This window comes from Sminthopsis crassicaudata, chromosome 3, assembly GCF_048593235.1.
Source record: "Sminthopsis crassicaudata isolate SCR6 chromosome 3, ASM4859323v1, whole genome shotgun sequence".
Lineage (NCBI taxonomy): Eukaryota > Metazoa > Chordata > Mammalia > Dasyuromorphia > Dasyuridae > Sminthopsis > Sminthopsis crassicaudata.
Genome location: NC_133619.1, coordinates 137,916,986 through 137,924,295, shown reverse-complemented (window position 1 = coordinate 137,924,295; position 7,310 = coordinate 137,916,986).

Genomic DNA, 7,310 nt, shown 5'->3' with positions numbered 1-7,310 from the left:
AGCTATCCCTGGATCTCAAAATTTAAAAAGAAATGAATATTAATAATTTTTTTTTTATGTCTAAAAGGATAACAAAGGAAAAAGAAGTAACTTCTAATGTTTACAGGAAAGATGAAGGCTACATTCTTAAAATGAGATTTTTGTTGAAAAGGAAATATATATATATATATATATATATATGTGTGTGTGTGTGTATGTATATGTATATGTATATGTCTGTATGTGTGTGTACATACCTCATATATATATATATATATATATATATATATATATATATATATATATATATAGAGAGAGAGAGAGAGAGAGAGAGAGAGAGAGAGAGAGAGAGAGGTATACATATATATATGTGCATATATATATTTATTGAGGTATACACTAAAAATAATTAGTAAAACTATGTTTAAACAAATATATACTCATTAAAAGCATTTTTACTTCATCCCATAGCTTGCTCTCATTTCTGGGAATCTTCCTCTGTTTGAACCTAGCTGAATTTTGCTTTGCTGGAAGCTAGATATAAGACCAACTCTCCCCTTCAAAATTCTCATTAATTCTGTCCGTTGGCAAAGTATTGAGAAATTACTCTTCCTACAATTATGAAAGTGTTATGCAGATGTCTCATAGATAAACTTGATGTATTCCACCTCCTAACTACCCTCCAAAAAAAAAACATAAAAGAAAAGATTTAATAAGTTAAAGAGAACTTAAGAAGTGGGAAATTTTAGAATAATCAGGTTATTACAAATGGTGATTGGGGACAAAAACAATAGTTGAGTCTAACAGATCTCTCACTTTCTCTGTTCTCATTCTTTTTTTTATATGTGATTATTAGATAAATAGATAGATAGATAGATAGATAGATAGATAGATAGATAGATAGATAATGTCACTCAATGGGAGCCACTGACTCTCTGCTTCCCTCTTTAATTATATTTTCCATCAGTGGCATTTCAAGTATGCTACTTGGTCCACCTATGCAGTCGTCAGATTGACTTAATATTCTTTCTCACAGCTTTATTTTGCTTCAAAAATTTTATTTCTGTCCTGAAATATAAGACATTTTTCCATTCTAAATGATTCTGTATCACTTCAGAGATCATAGCAATTATTGAGCCTGATCTTATTGTCGTCATAATGCTCATTCACATGAAAGAAATTGACTCTTTCACAGAACCATTTAGCAAATTACCTGTCCTGAAAGAGTGATTTTGACTCATATTAGTAAACAAATTAAACTCCCACCAGGCATATGATAATGTCTATAATCTACCTAACAGGTATAGTGTGCAACCCAATTAATTCATCATCATTGATATTGTCAGTGAAGACACTTTTATTAATATAATATGGACCTTAACTTTGGAATTAAAAACAATAGCTAATTTTATAATAGCTTTAAGTAAGGAAAATAAAATGGATGTGTTAAAAAGAAAAACAAAATAAACTATAATCTAGAAAAAAGAAGATAGTAGAAAAATTGTATTTTTTTAAGAACAAGAATACCATGCATCATTTAATATGACTGAATTAAAAAAGAGATATTCTAAGTTATACTGTAACACATGGGGAGGGAGTAGAGGAAGGGAGGGGAAAATCTGGAAAAATGAATACAAGGGATAGTGTTATAAAAATTTACTCATGCATATATACTGTCAAAAATGTATAATTATAAAATTAATAAAAAAATAAAAAAATTTTAAAAATTAAAAAAGATATCGAATTCAATTGTAGTAAGAGGAAAAACCCTACATGAAGGATTTAATCCCTGAAACTGTGTTTATATATTACCAGTTCTTTCTCCTTAATTTTCAACAGGACCAATGGCATCACGGGTTAATATTTTGATTTGTACACAAATTGCATTTAAGTGGGGTAGAGTTTCACACAGTTGTCTATCTCACTGTTTCATTAGAATTCAATGGAAAGACAAAAGTCAAGATAACTGGCACAGTAAAAAATGAATGGCCTTGTTGTCTTAGCTGTCTCAACAAGTTCTTCATGACCAAAATGTTCTTGTTTCCTCATTCTTCTGGGATAAATTTTCCCATGCTTAGACATCACCCTCACTCAGCAATAGGTTTCCTGCAAGGCATTTTGAATGCTATTTTGAGGTAAAAGAAATCATAAAAGAGAGCTGCCCAGAGTGTTTCACAGAATCAAATCATTTTCAAGTCAAGGAGCATACTGTGTTTTTTTTTTTATATTTTTATTTTCATAATTTTTATTAATTTTTATAATTATACCTTTTTGACAGTGCATGTGCATGGGTAATTTTTTACAACATTATCTCTTCTATTACAAATGTGCTTTCCTTCCGTCCGTCCCCTCCCCTAGATGACAGGCAATCCCATACATGTTAAATGTTATAGTATATCCTAGATACAATATATGTGTGCAGAACCGAATTTCTTGTTGTACAAGAACAATTGGATTCAGAAGGTAAAAATAATCTGGGAAGAAAAAAAATGCAAGCAGTTTACACTAATTTCCCAATTTTCCTGGGTGTAGCTGAATCTGTCCATCACTGATCAACTGGAACTGAAATAGATCTTGTCTTTCTTGAAGATATCCACTTCTATCTGAATTGCTCTCAAGGATGGCTGGATTCTTTCACAACTCCACAATGCATTAGTGCCCCAGTTTTCCCACATCCCCTCCAACATTCATCATTACCTTTTCCTGTCATCTTAGCCAATCTGACAGGTGTGTAGTGGTATCTCAGAGTTGTCTTAATTTGTATTTCACTGATCAGTAGTGATTGGGAACACTCATATGATTGGATATAGTTTCAATGTCATCATCTGAAAATTGTCTGTTCATATCCTTTGACCATTTATCAATTGGAGAATGGTTAGATTTCTTATGAATTAGAGTCAGTTCTCTAGATATTTTGGAAATGAGGGCTTTATCAGAACATTTAACTGTAAAAATATTTTCCTAATTTGTTACTTCCCTACTAATCTTGTTTGCATTAGTTTTGTTTGTACAAAACCTTTTTAATTTAATGTAATCAAAATATTTTATTTTGTGATCAGTAATGATTTCTAGTTCTCCTTTGGTCATAACTTCCTTCCTCCTACATAAGTCTGAGAGGTAGACTACCCTATGATATAATAATTTATTTATGATCTCATTCTTTATGTCTAAATCATGGACCCATTTTGATCTTCTCTTTATATATGATGTTAAGTGTGGGTCCATATCTAATTTTTGTCCATACTAATTTCCAGTTTTTTTTTGATGTTGTTGTTTTTTTAATAATGAATTCTTATCCCAAATGTTGGTATCTTTGGGTTTGTCAAACACTAGATTGCTATAGTTGTACCCTATTTTGTCCTGTGTAACTAACCTGTTCCACTGATCGACTATTCTATTTCTTAGCCAATGCCAAATGGTTTTGGTGACTGCTGTTTTGTAATATAGCTTTAGATGAGGTACAACTAGACCACCTTCATCTGAATTATTTTTCATTATTTACCTTGGAATTATTGACCTTTTGTTCTTTTATATGAATTGTGTTGTTATTTTTTCTAAGTCAATAAAATAGTTTTTTGGGATTCTTATTATTATAACACTAAATAAATAGATTAATTTGGGTAGTATTATCATCTTTATTATATTTGTTCGGCCTATCCATGAACAATGAATGTATTTCCAATTATTTAAATCTGACTTTATTTTTGTGGCAAGTGTTTTGTAATTTTGCTTATATAATTCCTGACTTTTCTTTGGTAGACGGATTCCCCAAAATTTTATATTTTCAACAGTTGTTTTGAATGGAATTTGTCTATTTATCTCTTGCTGTTGCATTTGGTTGGTGATGTATAAAAATGCTGAGGATTTATGTGGATTTATTTTGTATCAAGCAACTTTGCTAAAGTTGTGAATTATTTCAAATAACTTTTTATTAGAATATCTGGGTTTCTCTAAGTCTACCATCATATCATCAGCAAAGAGTGATAATTTGATGTACTCATTACATACTTTTATTCCTTTAATCTCTTTTTTGACTCTTATTGTTGAGACTAGCATTTCTAATACATTATTGAATAGTAATGGTGATAGTGGGCAAACTTGTTTCACTCTTGATTTTATTGGGAATGGTTTCAGTTTATCCCCATTACATATGATGCTTATTGATGGTTTTAAATAGATGGTACTGATTAATTTAAGGAAAAGTCCATTTATTCTTGTACTCTCAAGTGTTTTTAGTAGGAATGGATGTTGTATTTTATCAAATGCTTTTTTCTGCATCTATTGAGATGATCATATGTTTTTTATTAATTTGATTATTAATATAGTAAATTATACTAATAGTTTTTCTAATATTAAATCAGCCCTGCATTCCTGGTATAAATCCTACTTGATCATAGTTTATTATCCTGGGGATGATTTTCTGAAGTCTTTTTGCTAATATCTTATTTAAGATCTTAGCATCACTATTGATTAAGGAGATTGGTCTATAGTTTTCTTTCTCAGTTTTCAACCTACCTGGTTTAGGTATCAGTACCATGTCTGTGTCATAAAATAAGTATGGTAGGACTCCTTCATCCCCTATTTCTTCAAATAGTTTATATAACATTCAGGCTAATTGTTCTTTAAATGTTTCATAGAATTCACACATAAATCCATCTGGTCCTGGGGATTTTTTCTTAGGGAGTTGGTTAATAGCTTGTTCTATATCTTTTTTTCTGAAATGGCACTATTTAGGCAGTTCACTTCCACCTCTGTTAATCTAGGAAGCCTATATTTTTGGAGGTACTCATCCATATTTTAAGTTATCAAATTTATTGGCATAAAGTTGGCAAAGTATTTCTTTATTATTGCTAGAATTTTTTCTTCATTGGTGGAAAGATGCCCCTTTTCATTTTTAAGACTAACAAATTGATTTCCCTCTTTCCTTTTTGTGATCAGATTTACCAAAGGTTTATCAATTTTATTGGGTTTTTTATAAAACCAACTCTTGGTTTTATTATTGATTCAATATTTTTTTTTTACTTTCAATATTATTGATTTATCCTTTTAATTTTAGAATTTCAAGTTTAGTTTTTGGTTGGGGGTTTTTAATTTGGTCTTTTTTTTCTAGCTTTTCAAGTTGCAGGCCCAATTCATTGATCTTCTCTTTCTGTATCTTATTCAAGTAAGCCTCTAAAGATATAAAATTTCCCCTTATTACCGCTTTAGCTGTATCCCAATAATGTTGGTTTGATGTCTCATCGTTGTTATTATCTTGGGTGAAATTATTAATTGTTTCTATAATTTGCTGTTTCACCCAGTCATTCTTTAAGATGAGATTATTTAGTTTCCAATTACTTTTTGGTCTATGTACCTGTAACTTCTTGTTGAATGTGGTTTTATTGTATTGTATTCTGAGAAGAAGACATTTACGATTTCTGCCTTCCTGCATTTAATTTTGAGACCTTATGTCCCAATATATGGTCAATTTGTGTATATGTTCCATGAACTGATGAAAAGAAAGTATACTTCTTTCTATCACCATTCAGTTTTCTCCAAATATTTATCATACCTAGTTTTTCTAATGTTCTATTTACCGCTTTAATTTCTTTCTTATTTGTTTTGTGGTTTGATTTATCTAATTCTGAGAGTGAAAGGTTGAGATCTCCCACTATTATAGTTGTGCAGTCTATTTCTTTTTGCAACTCTCTTTACTTTTCCTTTAGGAAGTTAGATGCTATACCAGTTGGTGCATATATGGTTAATATTGATATACCTTCATTGTCTATGCTACCTTTTCTTCTCTCTCTATTTTTTTTTTTTTTTTGGTAATTTAATTAATTAATTTATTTATTTACAACATTAGCCCTTGTACTCCCTTCTGTTCCGAATTTTTCCACTCCTTCCCTCCATCCCCTCCCCTAGATGTCAGGCATTCCCATACATATTAAATATCTTTTAGTATATCCTAGGTACAGTATATATGTGCAGAACCGAATTTTGTTGTTGTTGTTATTGCAAAGGAAGAATTGTATTTGGAAGGTAAAAATATTCTGGGAATATAAACAACAAGAAAAAAAAATGCTCACAGTTTACACTCATTTTCCAGTGTTCCTTTTCTGGGTGTAGCTGTTTCTGTCCATCATTGATCAACTGGAAGTGAGTTGGATCTTCTTTATGTTGAACACCTCTGCTTCCATCAGAATACATCCTCATATAGTATTGTTGTTGAATTGTATAATGATCTCCTAGTTCTGCTTGTTTCACTCAGCCTCTCTGTATTCATCCTGCTGGTGATTTCTTACAGAGCAATAATATTCCATAACACTCATATAACATAATTTACCCAACCATTCTCCAATTGATGGACATCCATTCATTTTCTATTTTCTAGCCACTACAAAAAGAGCTGCCACAAACATTTTGACCCATCCAGGTCCTTTTCTCATCTTTAGTATTTCTTTGGGATATAAGCCCAGTAATAGCACTGCTGGATCAAAGGGTATGCACAGTTTAATAACTTTTTGGGCATAGTCCCAAATTGCTCTCCAGAATGGCTGGATTTTTTGACAACTCCACCAACAATGCATTAGTGTCCCAGTTTTCCCACATCCCCTTCTTCATTCATCATCATCTTTTCCTATCATCTTAGCCTATCTGACAGGTATGTAGTGGTATCTCAAAGTTGTCTTAATTTGCATTTTTCTGATCAGTACAGATTTGGAACACTCTTTCCTATGAGTGGACATAGTTTCAATTTCTTCATCTGAAAATTGTCTGTTCATATCATTTGACCATTTATCAACTGGAGAAGGGTTTGAATCCTTATAAATTAGGGTCAGTTCTCTATATATTTTAGAAATGAAGCCTTTATCACAATCTTCAATTGTAAAAATATTTTCCCAATTTGTTATTTCCCTTCTAATCTTGTTTGCATTAGTTTTATTTGTGCAAAAGATTTTTAATTTGATGTAATCAAAATCTTCTATTTTGTGATTAATAATGATCTCTAGTTCTCCTTTTGTCATAAATTCCTTCCTCTTCCACAGGTCTGAGAGGTAGACTATCCTCTGTTCCTCTAATCTATTTATGATCTCATTCTTTATGCCTAAATCATGGACCCATTTTGATCTTATCTTAGTATGTGGTGTTAAGTGTGGGTCCATATCTAATTTCTGCCATACTAATTTCCAGTTTTCCCAACAGTTTTTTTCAAATAATGAATTCTTATCCCAAATGTTGGTATCTTTTGGTTTGTCAAACACTAGATTGCTATAATTGTACCCTATTTTGTCCTGTGTATCTAATCTGTTCCACTGATCAACTCGTCTATTCCTTAGCCAATACTAAAT